Source organism: Choristoneura fumiferana, chromosome 23 (assembly GCF_025370935.1).
Source record: "Choristoneura fumiferana chromosome 23, NRCan_CFum_1, whole genome shotgun sequence".
Taxonomy (NCBI): domain Eukaryota; kingdom Metazoa; phylum Arthropoda; class Insecta; order Lepidoptera; family Tortricidae; genus Choristoneura; species Choristoneura fumiferana.
The window spans coordinates 10,934,325-10,953,255 of record NC_133494.1 but is presented as its reverse complement, the minus strand read 5'-3'; the positions used below and the strand labels follow the sequence as shown (position 1 = coordinate 10,953,255).

The 18,931-nt window shown below is 35.1% G+C and overlaps 1 protein-coding gene across 1 annotated transcript in view; it reads left to right on the top strand.

Annotated features, from left to right (window-relative positions):
- LOC141441295 (transcription factor hamlet-like) overlaps positions 1-18,931 on the top strand; it is a 105,618-nt gene that overhangs the window by 23,993 nt on the left and 62,694 nt on the right. Inside the window, exon 2 of the mRNA XM_074105979.1 lies at positions 16,709-16,781. The gene's annotated coding sequence lies outside the window, so the exon portion shown is untranslated. The remainder of the gene's footprint in view (positions 1-16,708; positions 16,782-18,931) is intronic.

Here is an 18,931-nt window from a genome sequence, read left to right as displayed (position 1 = left end):
AACGACACGACTTGCAACACTCACTAATTATAACTTTATATCGTTGCTTAACGTTGCGGCGACGTCCAAGCCGCGACGGATGGCTGGGCGCGTTATCTGATACCGTGGCGCAATCTGCTCTCCGTAACGCACGCATCTAAAATTTGAAGCTGATGGCCTTGCTATATATTGATACGTAATTAGTAGGTACGCAACTTCCGAACACGCATGAGAATTACTCTCGCTACTGAGACACACATTCATTATTATCATATAATCAGTTGATATAGAACCGTCGTCCTTTTTTAACAAGCTGAATTATCCATATAAATATACAAAAATTAACAAGTAGATTATTACAAAAGAAACAGAAAATAAAACGAAAATCAATTTCTTCAAAGTAGAAATCTAAATGTATTTACAAAAATCACCCAGATGGCTACTAATTATTGGGTAGGGTGCCCGTAAGACTGGCTCTGCGTTTCCTCGTTTTATTTCAGTGGAACGGACAAGCTTCTTTTTTTATTTATAAGGCATTATGTAAGTTTTAATTGCTACACCCTTTAAACCTTGTCACTTGCAATTTTTTTTGTTATATCGTTACATATTTGCACCATATAAGTCCACCACAAATTAATCTTAACAATCTAAATTATCTATTTAATTTGCTCTTATAAAGTAAAGTAATGGTTCCAAAATTGACTTGTACATCGTAAACTTAATAGTTGCATAAATTTAATACTCACAGAAACTTTCTCCGCGATAACTTTGTGATTTCGCCATAAAATGTGGTCAGTATTTTAAGATTTTCCATAAGTACTTTTGAGTAAGATTTCCCGCCAATGCAACATTGCTATTGGTTTATTAGAGCTGTATAAGGCATGTTAGTGAAAAGCAGATACGCGTACATGGGTGTTTTTGTAATAGGCAATAATATCATAGATAGGATGCCATAACTGGATGATGTCGGAGCGGGTTTCTTGAATAGAGTAATGTTAGGCTGCGGCTACAACTGATCGTCTCTATTGAGAAATCACCGCGCAGCGCAAGCGAGCCTTCTTACTGCGTCTGCACTCGTCGAGAAAACGGCTCATGAAATACATAGGAAAATCACGATCTTTTTCTTTTACTCGTAACTGATGATTAGATAAAACTATGTAGACTTAAAAAATCTATCAAGTCAACTTTGTTCAGGCTATTTACTGTAATCATTTTAATTAATCGGAAAAAGTTTGATAACTCAGTAGAAAACTTCAGAAAAGTAGTTAGAACAAATATCGAAATAATTATATTCAAGTTATGTTCCTATTTAGGCGATTATAAAATGTCTCCAATTAACAAAACTGGATGTTCCAATCCAATTACAAAGACAAAGAAAAACGGTAAGATTTCTTGCTCGACTACGACTGTAGAAACCAAAAATAAAACAGGAATAATTAAATTATATTATGAAGAAAGTTCCATCCATGTATCCTGTTCTTAGTAGCATTGCAGCGTAGTCACTAAATTTCTAGTTCAATATCTCGTACGAGGCGGGATCCATTCTGTTATTCCAATAATATCATTACAAATATAATGTAAATCACTTCCATTTAATTAATCGTTAAACTTACCCGCTTGTGGTCTTTATCTATTAATGGTTTAATTACAGACTTCGATATTGTAATCAATTCAATTTCTATTATTAATTAATGGACCTGTTATCTGTGTAAATCAATGCACTGGCGGCCACGAATTTTGTGGAATTAATAGATTTTTAATTAATTTGATTCGGATAATTTTACTCCACGTATCGCATCTCGCGCTTCGTGTCGTCTCTAGTTTTTCACGTGAGCGATCTTACTTTGGTGTATGGTTCAAGGCAAGACAGTAACTAAGTATACAATAAATATTAAATGTAAATGTTTTGAAAATTTTGAGAGAAAAAATTTGGATGAGAAAATAAAAATAAAATGTCAAAATACGATATAATGTTTAAGTGGTTGTTATTTGAAATGGTATTTTTTATGGATGTAGAGGTATAACTCCTAAAAATATGAAATTAATAGTTTCAAGCCATTTCGCTAGAAAAAAATGAAAAAATGGTCTCTAAATCTGTTTTTTTTTAAGCTTTGCAATCCATTCCGCTTAAATACCAATTAACAAAGCTTAGCAACAAATCGGGATTGATTTTATCCTACACATGGCCATTACCTACATTCAATTTAACATCACACTGCATTATATTATAATCTAAATAGATAGATACTACCAATGTAGGTTTTTTTCATCTTAGTAACATCCGTGATGACAACGATAACTAAAGCATTCTCTAGTAACATCGAAATGTAATAGTTCAATTTTCTTTTCAGTAGGTATTTCACATGTATGGGGAGGCCTAAGTCCAACAGTGGACGTCCTATGGCTGATATGATGATGACGATGAGGTATTTAACGATGTTGTTAAGAAATATTTAAACTTGGACCCATGAGTGATACGTAAATGAGAACGACTTGTTTAATTACGGGAAGAGCGAAATCGGCGACCACCCACGGTCGTTTCTTGCGGCCTCCAGTGTATCGGGTTGCGTTCGGTTTCCTTGTGCTTTAATTTTACACAGCCGTGTCCAATATGAAACCATTTTATGTATAGAAATCTTAATTATGTTGTTATGTGAAATTTGTTTGTGCTCTAAGCTATAAAATTAATGTGGGAAATATATTGAGTTTACTGATTCGAAATATTTACACACATTTATTGTGTGTAGGTAAATATTTCACGAACGCTGACGGACGACGTAGATTTATTTTATTTTGTGACCCCCATTTAATAAAACTTACAAGTAATACAATTCTACATAATTGTTAAGTTTCTCATACAAAAAAGTGTCAATTATGTAGAATTGTATTACTTGTAAGTTTTATTAAGTAGGGCATGTTTGTACAAATGGTTACCTACCAGACGAAAAGATCACACATAGGCTATTTTTGTGTAATTTTCTCTCTTTTCATAGTCATAATCTTCTGTTAAGTTACATTTCTAAATACCGAAATGAATACTTATCGCAACTTGATTAGTAGGTGCTTTAGATGTAAATTCGAGTAGAAAGATGCCAATCAAAACAATCGAAGATGCATATCGTTTCTCCCGTTAACGCCAGCCGCCAGATGCATGCGTTTCCGCCCTCGAGGAATGTAATGCAACCTAATTGAATATAACCCATGTGTGCAGTAACGGTCCGGACGCGCCTCTAACTGTCGCAGGGTAACCACAATGGCCCTAGTTATCCCCGGGAATGTGGACTGTTAACATTGAAACAACTGATACTGTCTATAAAGTGGAGTTAGAGTGGACTGAACACTGTTTTAATACGGGTCGCGCCAAGGATTGCAAAGCGTCCGGCTTTCTATCTCGCAACTTTAGCACTTCCTCGCTCAAGGGCCAGATGCTCTTGCTCAATTGTTTTTTTCTCATTACATGAATAAAGCTTTTAATGGCATTCATCATCATCATTATATCAACTGTAGGACGTCCACTGTTGGACATAGATCTCCCCCATCTAACTGCATTAGTTACAGAAAAATACGGTAGATAAGATCAATATTATTAAAATCTATGATAGTACAAATAAGGCATGTGCTAAGCTGGAGAGGTGAAAAGTTTGGTTTTGGAAGGGAAAAAAAATGTGCTCTTATTTTTTTCTGAACTCAAGACTGATTGATTATCAAAATACTTACAAACTAGAAATGGAGACAAATAGAGCTTAATCTGATATAAGCAACAAATAAGTAACATTAAGTACGGCGGTCAAGTTATTAATTTCCCACAACGATGCCACAAATTAGGTTTAGTGAAACATCAAGGTCATTCATAACACTTTAAAATTAATTCTCACGGATCACGCATTTAAGATGCTATAATCCGTTCGGAATAAGACGTGTTATATTACAATATTAGCTGTTTACATCCGATTTGGCGTCTGTTATCATATCTTCAAGGTCGTAAGGCTTAGTTTTGAGCTGGAGAAGGTTTTTACAGTGTAATTGTGGCAGAGAATTAATATAATGTATCTCGGACGAATCGAATCAGCTGTCACTTCACACGGGGCTTTTGCTCGTCCGCGAATGAATGTCGCCTGTCACTGATTACTTTTAAAAACATAATGGCAAAGCGTCTTCAGATTAAATTGAATACAGCCGTAAATGTTGTCTAAAACTTTCATTAAAAAACCAATCAATTGTACCTACCTATCTTCTTAAAGAGGAGTCGAATAATAAAACTTTAGGCAATTCATAAAGATAAAGCGAATAGGATCTGGCCCGATACAATATGCTATTTATTATAACAAAAATGTAGGTACTGACAGGTTTTATCTGATCTTATCGTTGTGTCTTTATTTTATAACGATCCTAACGGATGGGCCCTTTTAACAGAAGCAAATAATAAAAATATACATAAAATAATTGAGCTTTTAGATTTTCCCTTTTTCATACAAATTAAATAATACGTACCTATTATTCTAGAGCCCAATAGCCGTCGCCTGTCACGCTAAAAATGTCAAAAATGTTGCTTAACATTGCTTCTTCGTATAAACTTTACAGTTTAATAGAAATAAAAAAAACTAATACATTTTCAAAATCGCTGGACTGATTTCATTTTATTTGACGAGTATGATCTATGTTTTATTTATTTGCTCCTGCTAAAGGGCCCACCCGGTATAAGTACACAAAGTAGGTAAATACCCAGAAAGTACTGAGTAAATATGGCATCAATATCAATTTCAATCAATTTCTTCATTTTCATACTTCATTGTTATTTTATAATAACTTTTGCCATAGGCCTATAGTAAATAATATGCAAATTCATTATCGAATATCCACAGGATATTGATTCCAATGCCCGATTCGCAAAGAAGAGTGATGTTTCCGTTCTTAATTATTCTAGTTCCAAAAGTGGAGCTTGCTATGTAATATTGTCGGTTAGTAATTATCTTCAAATGGTTGGGCACCGGACCAGTCACATTATTCTACTTGTACAATTGATTTTCTTCACTGATGATGTGTTTAACAAGATTTTAATCTACATGGCCGTTACGAGTTGCTTTACAACTTACCTACAAACCTTTGAAAAAGTTATGTTTTCCGGAAGGTTGGTAGCATAATTATATTGTGTTGTGGTAACCTCAGGTGGTAACAGTGTAGCACGCAGATTTCGAATAACTATAAGGTGCCTTTAAAATGACACGCCCTGTAGTTTTTGATAGCTATATTTATCCAATAGCTATTTCATCAACAAACCTAAAGATTTAATCACTGATTCATTCTAAGCTCAACCTTAAAAAGGGATTAACTAAATCCACTCCGAAAACTGTCATGTCAACATCAACTCTTTATATTACAAACGAAACTTAGAATTCTATAATAACATGAACTATTCAAAATGTATGTACTTAGTATTTGAAACCCCCGCATTTATTTTGTTCCTTTACTTTAAATTAGTATTCGCAGTAAATGATCAAGTTTATTTCAACAATAAAAATCAATTGGACCTAAGATGACTTCACCGAAACCTTGAAGACACCCGCCTGTTTGTTTTAACAATAACTTTCTGTTTATTGGAAATATTTAAAGTGTTAAACTTTTCCATTTTGTTTACTAAGACGCCTGCTGCGTTTTGTTTAAGGCCTGTTCAGACCCATACGACTGTAAAACGGACTCACGAATATTATACATTCGTGATTAATCACTTCAATAAGTATTTTGAGTAAATATGAGCCTTTAATATAACCACTTTCACAACGGCAAATAGATGAGACTCATTTGTGATCATCTTTAAATTTACAATATCGTATAATTTATGTGTCATGAAATTGGACTGCAATTCAAAACATGTCACATTTCACACCGCATTTTCATAACGCATTTAACGCATGCGTAATAGTACACTACACGTTTTATTTCACCAACTGTGCGGATATTTTTAATTAAAATGATGGAGGTGGTATGAAGTATACTCGATCATCTTTACAAAGTTTGTCTTGTTGTCTTATTGACTGCAACAGGACTCAAATAGTGGCCCTTTAAATACTTCGCTGATGAGACTGGCGTGGGCGTTACAACTTGCATATTGATTATTGAATACCATAATCAAGTCAAGGTTAATAGCTTGGAAATAACCATGTGCGAACTCGGTAGAGTTTGATTGCGTGAATGAAGTACACTTAACACTAAAAAAAATTACAGTAAGTGTAATTTCATGAGATTGTTGTCGGCTGCTAAGAACATGAATCATTGAGATGTGAAATACTAATAAAACGATACGATATGGGTTAGGTAGTCGTAATAATCAATTTATCATGGCTCATTCGTATGATACTTTGATTCTATATGGTAATTAAATACTCACGCGTCTTTGTCGCAGTTCTGCTTTTTATTAAATGGTAGCTGTAAAAATTGTAAGGGGAGGAACAACTTCGCTACCCGTCGATAGATGGCGGTGTACGCCTTTTGTGCTTTGAAAAACATAAAGGCCCACGAGTAGTTTTGTCTAGATGCGCGAATTAGCATCACACTCGAAATATTGTTATCTGAAAGTGCATGATAAAAAGGTTTATTTATACAGAAGATAGAAGAGAAGAAACTATCCACTCTGACTGAAGCTGTGCGGTTTTATTTTAATGGAAAACCTGTGTATTAAGATCACTGCTAGTTTTATACCCAACTTCATCCTAAACGCATTTAGCTACTGATACAAAGTTATAACTAGTAGTTTAGTTTAACGTGCTCTTGAAGCCAAATCAATCAAGATTTTATTATATTGCTAAACGTGTATACCGTAATACCTTAATGAAAACAATAAACCAACAACGGCCGAGCGGAAAACTGCCACACAGCAGCGTTTATCTTTCTATATTAAAATGCATAAAGTTTCCTAATTTGAAAACGTGTAACTTTTATACATATGGCGGAATACAGATAACTTTTGAAACTGCAAATTAAGCATTATTAAAAGATATAACAATTAGATATAACGTGCCTAGATTGAAGAAGCTCCAAGATGCGGAATTACTGTATCTTTTTGGGGTTTGAACCTTCGGCCCTGATGACTTACCTAACCCGGATATAACTTCTACTACAATGCCTACCGTACCCTTTTGTAAATATTCAATCAAATGTAAAAAAAAGCCTATCACTATTTAAATGTTGCTTTATCGCTCTACATTTTGTATTTTTAGGAGACTTACTTATGACTCATAAAGTTACTACTTAGGAGATGTATGTACTAGATAAAAAAAAAAAAATTACACGCGCACAAATACAGACACACACACATACGCCTTGCCATACACACACATGATATAATTTCTACGCTATGCGTAATTGTATTTATATCAAACCAAGCCTGTATTAGTATTTAAAATAAAAATCAAATGTTAAGTATGCCAATAGAGGCAGCGTTCATCGCGAGCATAACACACCTATCTCTCTCTTTCACACGCGTATTGGTTCAAAAGGGACAAGTTTAACATCCGCGACAAAATGGAGCATGCGACAGGTGGGCGCCCGTCATTTATTTCCATTTCCTCATCTATAAAAACGCTATGCGTCACTGACCCACGCACCTCAACGCCCGACGACCGACCAAAAAGGCATAAACAGCCATATCATGGTCGACATAAAAGGTTCACATCGAAAGTGAGCACTTGATGAGCCTTAACTAACATAGCGTTTTTGGAGAGCGCGATATTTTTCGCTCTTAATTGGTTGAAATAACAGTCGGGTACCTTAATTCAGAGCGGCTGCTTCAAAAGCTGGTGCATGCTTTAAACTTTAAAAGAGATTAGCGATGGCTGCTTAACTGAGATTATTATAATGGGCTGTGTTCGAATGTAGAGATTTACTGAAATGATTTACAGACTTTCGCCTTGTTGGGCGCTTAATGTAGTAAAAATATTGCTGAATAAATCAATCAATGGACTGGCTCACTTAAAACCTTCTCGTATATTTTGGAACGCAGTCAATATTCATTAATAACAAAGATTCTTGAAAGTAGAAATGTAAAAGTAGCTCTATATTGTCTCGTTTGTTAACATTATGCTATTGATTTTACCTATTGACATATTTTTGTTGTTATTTTGGTTGTGTTTTTTTTCATCATGTTTTTATTGTAATATTAGTTTTCTTAACGATATTTTCGGGAATCTCTTATATGTCTGAAATGTAACGTGTGATTTTCATAAAATAAATTTATTTATCTATCTACTTATACAAAAAGACAAGTCAGTGAACAAATAAACACTACAATTATCAATCGTCATTATTGAAAAACTCTATACATACTCGTAGTTAATACACAAACATAAATGAAAAACCAGTTTCTTATTAGTAACTATCAATCACTTCCCTTTCCCTACAAGTGTAAAGTTTAAACTCCTACACATTCTGGGCATTAAGTAGGCCTATAATGTTGACATGAATTCATATAAGTATTGTATTTTTAATTACGTGCAGATGCGCCGGAGTTCACGGGGCAAGGTCTGGGAGAATCCATTGTTTACTATTACACTCGAGACTTGTTTTGAGTTATTGAAACAATGGACGCTATTTGTTCTCGTTTTTACTTTTATTCTTTGGTTTATTTAAGGCTATTAAAGAATCTGATAATTTTTTATAACCTGACGTGCGTTTTAGAGTTCCGTAATAGTACAAGGAACCCTTATAGCTTTACAATGTCTCTTCATTCCACTTCATTTTTTAATGTTTTTTTCATTCCGATGACCACGGCTTAGCATAGAGACTATTAGTGCTAGGAAAGCTAGGTATAATCTTAATCACGCGGACAAAGTGATAGAATAAAATATATGGAGTGAAAAGTTTTTTTTTGGGTATCTCCCTCTGACAGGAAGTGGGGATGATTTTGTTTCTCGTCTGTACCCGTAGTATGGAGTGCCATTGGGTAGGTAGTTCTTTGCAAAACATTATAGGTTTCTTGAGATCATTTTTCTAATTTGAACCTTTGAATGATTCAAACGAACGGACAGGACGACAACAGCAACAAGAGAATCATGAAACATCAAAAGTTAAATCTAAAATTGACCCAAATATCTACTAAAATATAAATAGGTACTAATATATAGATACGCAGAAGTCCGTCTAGCCTTAATTTAGTTTCATCACTCGCTCGTCGTCTGCGCATAATATCTCATTCACGCATGCGTCACTCTCGTTACAATCTTAAATATCAGTTTTGGATCACGTTTGATCTCGCTGACCCTAGATTTCGGGCTACCGTGAGCACGATTTTATCGATAACCAAACGAAACAAATTAAACCCACACGACGTACCATTGGAGCTCAATTTGGATAAATTTCAAGTCAAAAGCGGAACGTTTGAAACGCCTCATGTTAACAATCAAAGATTAACATGTTAAATACTTACGTCTATTTAATAAGAATATTTATATCTTGTCAAATAATTTCTTACTTAGAATTTACAGTTCAACGAAGCACGATATTTTTTAAAGGATTAAATTTATTTGAATACCTATCTCGGCTTCCGTCTTCTGTCCTGAGAGCCCGCTGTCGACAGAGACAAAAAATGTTCGTCTTGGCAACTTTGGGAAAGACACTGCCGTCGCGTGATGCAGTTCTCTTGACTGGTCTCATAAATCTACCCACATTTCGTTTTGTAAGATAGACAATCACGGTAAAATGTAGAAATACTTTTTGGCTAATAACAACAGAAAAACTTTAACATAAGTACTGAAAACAGCGTTAATTTCTAAATTTAGAACATAAACAAAAATATTAAATATTTTTATCACATTATTATGTGCCGCTTTTAAATCGACTTCAAAAAGTATAAGGTTACTATTAGTATACATACTGCATACGTTCTCCTGTATGTATGTTTTTTGCTACCGAACTACCAAGAATGGGAGCATTTTTGGCCGTTATATTTCTTGAATATACCAAGAATGTTTGTATGCATCGCGAATGTCGTCTGACAAGCAATGAGCTCACATTGCCTGTGATACAGTAGTAACTTCTACCGGATGGCTTTAAGCAAGAGTGTCGGTAATTTTAATATTTAGTAAAACGTGCGATTCACAAGAAAATGCGTCAACCTTATCCAACCGGTATTAAGATGAGAATCGTTTGACCGAATCGCGCATACAACTAAACCATCCGCGCATTTTTTATGCGCGCGCGCATTGGGATCAATATTTCGCAATAATAATGATCGCGAGAAACCATTAAGTTAATGAATGGTGAATGTGGAGCAATATCCTGCCCTCGTAGGAAGCCCGACCAGTTTCTGACTAATAGCGGAGATGAGTCGATACAAGCTTTCGGGTTCTTCCCAAATGTACTAGTACTTACCTAAATGTTTACTACTGACACAAAAAAAGGTAACCAATAAAAACAAGTGAAAAAATGCTTTCTGGTTCTTTTGATGCTTCACTCTCGTAATTGTATTTATTTTTTTCTTAACGAAGGAACGCTTAAAACTTTTTAAACCATAAAACAACATCTCATCCTCATCTTACCTCATTGTCTCCAGCCTATTTATGTTCCACTCCTGAGCTTAGCCTTCTTTTATAAAAAAAACCTCACTGACCAGTTTTTAACCCATTTTTAACTTTATTTTGACGCACTGTAATTATTTTATATTTCCCTATTTCTAAATTTAAATAGGTAATGAGTCAGGTAAGCTTCCTTTCTACTTACCTTAGGGGTGCAAATGGGAACAGGCCGATGCGCAAGCGCTGTAGTAACTTGTACGAAATGACGATTCACCGTAAAGTGCAAGGACGACATTAATGGTCCGCATGAGGTCGATCCCAATGCAAATACTTGTAATTTTCACTTGTAATTATATGTAGATCTTCAGATAGAAAATTGTAAGGTGAGCCTTTTTAAGAAGTATACAAAAGTTTGTTTAAAATGTCAGCACGTTTATGCTTCATTAAAAATGTACCTGATAGCCTTCAAAATAATTAGCGTCACGTTGAATAAATAATGTTACTTTTTCCTGTCTTTTGTTATCTTTGTAGTAAATTCATAAATATTCATAGTATTCTCACTGTTATGATAGAAAATTCTTACCAATGAGTAGAAACACTGGAATACACCCCTATTTGATTTTCATTACAGACGACCAGATGGCCTAGTGATTAAAGAACCTACGAAGCTTGAGATCCCGGGTTCGATTTCTGTGTAGGGGCAGATATTTGTATGAAAGATACGAATGTTTGTTCTCGGGTCTTGGGTGTTTAATATGTATTTAAGTATATATCTATATCTATATAATTATATTTTTCCGTTGCTTAGTACCCATAACACAAGCTTTGCTAAGCTTACTTTGGGACTAGGTCAATTGGTGTGAATTGTCCAGTGATATTTATTTATTATTATTATTATGATTAAAAAAAAGAAACGTAAAAATTACCATTTATATTATTCTCCCTCTCTCTCTCTCTCTCTCTCTCTCTCTCTCAATACGTGTAGCATTAAAAAATTTAAGTTATAAAAGTCACAATAAAGAACTGGAGTGGAAGATTTGATATCCTTGTTTTATCAATAAATTAGTTTTGGTGCAGAATTATTTTCAAGTATCGATTGCCAATTTCTTTCTCAACTGAAAAACATAAATATTATTAGTAACTACTTATTGGTATATGTTAAATCTTTTAGTTTACGTATCGTGCACCAAATGCTTTTCTCTTACGGATGATACGAAATATAAATCAGTAATGAGACAGATTATTCATGCGCATACTAAAGAAAGATCGTGAGCAGTTCCTTGCGATTCTTCAACAGTTCCTATTTGTGACATCGTCCCGGTATCGTTATGAAATATGAATTTGCTAATCTATAATATCCACACATCTTAAATGCCCAAGGAGATTAGGCTCTGCTACAATCGCAAGAAGTTTCAATCTCGTTCAAGCACAAGAAATATCAGAAAAAACAATCCGTAATTTATTTTCGTTAAACAAAAATAACAACGAAAACCGTTTTAATTTTTAACTAAGCGGAAGAACGGATTCCACGTTTTCCCGTTTAAACTAGTTTTGAATATAATAGCTGTTTTAATGGTTCGAAGGTGTTTATTTAATTTACTTTTACACGGCTATGAGTACTAAAGTCTAGTAAACTAGACGACTAACGACAGTTCAAATTGCCGTGTTAAGTTTTTATTATTCTTCCTTATTGCAAACATACAGGTAACTGTGGTAAATTACTTGGAATCGGACTGTTCCGCGAAATGAGATGACTCTTGGTTAGTATTCGGTTCAATTTAACTTTTATCATATTCATTAAATCAAAGCGTCCTTCAGCACGGCTTTTAAGATAAGTTTACCTTTTTTTGCCTATACGTTTGCTTTTTTGAATGCCAGCAGATAATGAAATAAACATTTGTGTCAATAAGGATAGTAGTTTGTATCCAAATGAGTCCTTTTCAAAGGGGTCAGTGTCAGATATCACGTAAGCGTATCTTCAAATAATTTCGCAATGCTACAAATTACAGCCGCACTCATTATTAACCAAGTACCAACATTAAAAACTCCCTCGTAAATTTATATTTGGGCAGCATTGGAATCACTTTCGAAATTATTATCAGAAAAGGATCTCTGGTCATAAACGAGAGCGGTTTCGGGTATAATTCTGTGAGGTATAATTCCTTAAAACATAATTGTCAATCAAATCGTAACCTTAACATGATTGTGCAACCTGTCCATCCTGAGAACTTATTCCAACATGGTCCTTAAAACACAAAGGATAAGGCACAAGGTTTTAAAATAAATGAAGTCATGTATCCTTGTCAAAATAATTGAAACAGTAACTACTTGTGTCGTCACAGTAAGACATTAAATACCTACGTATGAGGGCGATTGCGGGCAAAATAAAACGCATCGGAATTGTTCAGCTGACTCGATGACTTAATTATTGTTATTTCCCCGGCCGTAGCCACGTAATTGAGGCTTGTATCATCTATAATGCGAGTGGGAGTGATATTTTTGTATAAAACGAGCCACTCGGTTTTTGGAACGGCCTTGCTCGCTGTTACTTAACGTTGATGTCTTCAACAAGAGCCATCAGGAGGAACCTGCCTTTTAAGCCGAATGGGCTTATTAATACGTTCATTAATTTAAATAAAATGTAGGTATATGTATAACTGAGTGTTAATAAAAAAAGGAAATTCACTTTATAAAATACAGGTTATATTACAGACAGTATTTTTATGTCCACGGAGTGACCAACTAAAAATTGTAATGGACTATAAGACGTTTATTTGAATGCTCTACTTGAACCTAATCATAATACTTGTAAATGTAACCTCAAAATATTTCATAAGAAGCGTCATACACAATGGGCGCGTACGCGGCGCTCACGCAGTTAAATTCTTAATTAGCTAGTATATTAGTTAACCCATTGTATTAGGGAGTAAATTGAAACTATACCTTGCTTCATAGCCTTAACCTACATCAAAATAGAGGTATGTTGCAGAGCATTGTCGCATTAATCTTCGGCGACGATTAATAATAGACTTCCATCGCTTTGTGCATCGGAATCATCGCCTATTGTACGTGATATGTAAAAATTATGAGACACACGGGCACTTCCATTAAGGAACATAATGTTTTATTACATTTTTTTACAAACCGTCGCCGTTTTATATTTTATGTTTTACGCTTTCGTGATTTTTCGTCGTGTTCCTTGATTTTTTTAAATAGTATGTATTAAGGCACAAATACATTGCACATATTTTAAAGAATTAAGCTTAAAAGCAGTGTATTTGAACGTGTAGTCACAATAAAATCACACATAACAATATAACATTATATTGTTATTTAATACTTGTATTGCTTGGTATACACATCACTTTTTTTTTATTCGACTGGATGGCAAACGAGCAAGTGGGTCTTCTGATGGTAAGAGATTACCACCGCCCATAGACACCTGCAACATAGGATACCTCAAGTGCCAGTAATTTCACCAGCTGTCTTACTCTCCACACCGAAACACAACAGTGCAAGCACTGCTGCTTCACGGCAGGATTAGCGAGCAAGATGGTGGTAGCAATCCGGACGGACCTTGCACAAGGTCCACACACTTGCACTTTCAGCAGAATTATATAATATTTGCCGCTAATCCCGGAGGTTCGATTTGATTTACTTCATCCTATTTTTTTTTTTTTTAAGTCTTCTAGTCACAGTTTATATAAGCAAAATCGTTCTTAATCAAAAAACCCTGATATTAAATAAGTACAAATATCAGAAAAGTAAATATTATTTGTCTTTGTTTTCCTATCACCTGTTCCGTGTGTATACGACTATCATCAATGGCGCGTGTTCCACTTATTGAAGCTAACCTCTAATGGAGCCCGCAAATTGTTTGTAGGTACCTTTGTTTCGGTAAATTCATTCATGCACATGCTACGATATGAAAATATATCTTGTTAGGCAACATCGTATCATCATTTGTTATGAAACTCCATCGGTTCAAGTCATTTGGAGTGTGCGGGGCGATTACAGATGAAACAAATTACTATTTTGGTTTCCAGACGCCACCTACACTATAATCGATTTTGCATAGGTATTTCTGTTTGCTTTTTGCTTTGTTACTTAAAGAGCCCTGAAGTGTTGTCTACAAATAAACTTTGCACTGTATCTGAACGTTTGTAAATTGTATTTAATTCTCTGTTTTCGTACACTTAGAGTTTTTATGCATACATACTTTCCTTTTTGTTTGGACTGGAAAATAATCGTTATTATCGTTTGTGTTTAATAATTTGTTTCCTTAACTAGAGAAAAGGTTTAACTTAGAGGTTCTCAGAGAAAGAATCAGCTCAGACAAAGCTATAGATCAATGGTTCCCAACCAGTGGTCCGCAGGAACCAAAATATTGTCCGCAAACGCTTTCAAATTTCGCGGCCCATTGATTAAAGTTTATTTTCGGATTGATTCACTTTACTTTCTTACTTTCTTGTAAATAGTGGTCCCTGGTCAAGAGAATGTTGGGAACCACTGCTATAGATAAATAAATTGCCTGTTAATAAAACAACTTCCAAATGATCTAATTTAAGTTAGCAATTTTCCAGTTAATGCGGTTGAATTGCATTAATTACAGGCAACAAATTAAAGTTACAAATTTATGTATATGGTACAACATTTTAGTACTTTATTTTAGTGGTTAGTACGTGTAAAACTTTATATATTTAAAGGCTTACGATCCATCAAAAGTTTCTGTGTAAATGAGAGTTATTACTTCATTAATTATCACCTCTATAATAGAGAATCTTAATATGTATGTATCAACAAATGAAGTTTTAAAGATATTCTTTATGTTGCAAAACCTCATTATTTTTAGAAGTGTTGTCTTTACGATATGCTATAAATTGCCAACAGAACAATAAGGAATATCAATTTTGCAATGTATGTAAGCATGGTTTTAATTTACGACGAAATAAAATAAGTCGTTAACTAAAAAGTTATTGCACCATTACATTTGCTTTAAAATTATAACAGGCACGTAATCTTTGTTTGTACATTTATTTTGTATAAAAATTAAAGCTTGCTTCATTTCCTAAATTCATAAAAGGTGATATAACATTAATCCGGAATGTTATAGCACATAGTGGGACAAGATTGACTTGTAAGGATATTTAATACGGAGTTTTTAAAATAAGTCCTTTAAAATGGTACACTTTGAACAGTGACCAATAGAATTATGGACAGCATATCGAAAATACAAACTGAGACATGGATGCACAGAAAAACAAGAAAAAGAGACCAGCGCTGGGAATCGAACCCAGGTCCTCAGCAATCCGTGCTGCGTGCAGGAATCTAGACACGAATTTTTCTTTCTACTACTACGCTACTTAAGCAGCAGCACTAGCGACATCTATGTTTCGCTCTCATCGAGAGACGTCACATTCTTTCGGAACTAACCGCTCACCCAGACAAGAGATGTCGCTACTTAGTAGCGGTGGTGTAGGGGTTATAGCACGCAGCACGGATTGCTGAGGACCTGGGTTCGATTCCCAGCGCTGGTCTCTTTTTCTGGTTTTTCTGTGCATCCATGTCTCAGTTTGTATTTTCGATATGTTTTCACGGGATACCCGTAAAAGTAACAAATTTGGAGTTGAAATAAAAAATACAAAAAGACTCCAAAAAACCAATCATAATTATGGACAGGTCCCGGATGGTATGGAGAGACCTACTAATTTATCAAGCACAATAAAAAAGTCTATCTTTTATTTTTATTTATTTTAGTTAAAAACAATTTAGTGTTTTAAAATGATTTTAGATATAATATAACATAAAGTAGATAAGCTGAATGATTTCTACAGGTTAGGTAATTTTCGATGCTTTAAATTTTACCATCAGATGATTACAAAACGATATCCTGTCAGCAAAATTCAGCGTCATTTGGCAACAGACCAAAGATCACTCAATTAATCTCCAATGACCAATAACTAGATGGCAATCAGTGTATCACGATGCAACTAATTCTCAGTAATTTCGCTATGAAAATTATTGCTATAGAGACCATGGAGAAAATATTTGGGGACCTCTGGAGCAACAGTTGCGCAATGGAATCAGTTGGCGATGGAATTAACGTCTCGCAATGTTACCTTATTATTTCTTAACGACCGTTATTACGCCTTTCCTCGAACAGCGGTGTTATTACGTGTCCAAACAAGCTTCTATTCATTTCTTACGATGTGTTTTTGTTTCAGTTTTGAAACCCCGCCGCCAAGCTGTCTACCACCAATGAGATTAAAACCATTTACCACGTCGAAGCGCTAATAGGTAAGTCAATCTTAAACGTGCTTATTCACTTAATGATGCGATTTACTTACTCGTAATGCTGATGTTATTCTCATTGAAATATAACACAATAATTATTCAACTGATACATTATTCACTTGTTTACGCTTATTAATTTACCATTAAATTCGTAGAGGTACTTACACTTATTTGCTCATCTTGTTCAAAAAGTAACACAGACATTTGATCAATCACGAAACTACTTCGTGAAATTGGTTACGAAAATAATAATAAAACGTAACAGCAAAAAAAAGTCATAAATGGTTACTCATCGCGACCCAAACAAGCTTAGCTACATCTTTCTCCCGCAAAATATAATCACGTTATCCTGTCACGATATAACTGCGTAAAGATGTGGAAATAATGCCATTACAATATGTTACTGACAAGCCGTACCCGCAGACTAATGTTTGTAAAATCGTGACAGGAGAAAAACAAAAGATAGTGCATAATGGTGGCTAAATATACGTTTACCTTCCAGTTTTTTTTTAATTAAATTCAACCTTAGGCTTAGAACTTTTCAATTCACCCTCGTATTAACAAGCCCTACCCGCAGACTAGTGTTCCATTAAATATGATAGTGTATACTAGTTATATTATAATAGGTGTGTGGGCTTGCGCCGGGCTTATTATAATAAACGTGGCGGGCGGAGGGACTCTTACACGGTTTGACCCCGGGGCGGCGATTAGTGAGCTGGTAGCGGACTACGGACTTGTAATATCTAGTAACGTGCTCTGCTACTATGTAGGTTAGGGCTGGATGTGACTGGGCTGAAGGAGAAAATACTTTGAACTAACTGGGAGTACTGGGATAGCAGTGTTACATAGATAATGGCTAAATAAAAAAAGTAATTGAGGCCTGTAATTTTTTTTTGTTCAGGGAAAATAAGCGAATAAAGAAATTGACACAGAAAAGTAAGGCTCAAAAACCTCTCACTTATTTCGAATTTTGAGTTGAACTCTATTTATGTAACAAAATAAGTGTTGGCAGGTAGCTCTAGTTACCAAAAGCAGTTGAGTGGTATACATAGAAGTAAAGTTAGATTCTGTACAACATTATTATTCACTCAAATTTTCATCCTTATGATAATGACAGAGTGACTTAAGAATTCAATTTAATAAAAGTTTTTTTTTGTTTAAATACATGAACTTAAAACCAAACCTAATTAAATCACAAATCGAAACCAATACATAGAGAACATTATAAAATAGAGTGCCTGGATATCTTATAAGTAAAACTCAATTAGTTATAACAATCTGGATCAAAAATCGAGATGTATTGAGCCTATGTTCAAATACTCTGCTGTTCATCGACATACTGAAAATTATTTTTTTCTAGTCTATTTTGTCTTCTTGTCACATCCAGCCTGAGTGAGTTGCGCGCGCGCCGCCGTATCGGCTCGCTACATGGAACTGCGCACGCATTACATGTGCCGTATCGCAAATGACCGTGCACTAGAAATTTCCCGGGAATTCTAACCGTTTTCCAACATCACCTAAACTAGAGTAATTTTACGGCAATGGCCGGGGAGCGTTCAAAAAGACTTCTGTTCGAGGTGACTTGATTTTGATGACGCGAGATGGACTATTATAACTGACCTGACGACACGGTGTGCTTACTTAATCATCGTCATCATCTCACTCTACATACGTCCCACTGCTTCGCACAGGCCTCCTTTCAGAATGAGACCGCTAGGCTTCTTAGTAACTACACCCACACCATTGAATTGCTTCGCAGGTTCGTGCAGGTTTCCTCACGATGTTTTCCATCACCATAAAGCTCGTGGTATATTTCAAATGTAATTTCGTACTGATGCGAGCCCGGGTTTGAACGTACAACCGTCTGCTTGAGAGACTATAGGTCAAACCACTAAGCTGCCAGGGCTTTTTTACCACTAGGCCACTACAGATTCTACGTACGCTTCTTACCAACGGGGCAAGTAGAAAGCACGACAAAATCTGGGCACACAGTAAATATATCGATGAGTTAAGCAAGCAGTAATCTAAAGATCTCACATCATCATCATCATCAGCCCAGCCTACATACGTTCCACTGCTGGGCACAGGCCTCCTCTCAGAATGAGAGGTCTTGGGCCGTAGTTCCCATGCGGGTCCAGTGCGGATCACCATTG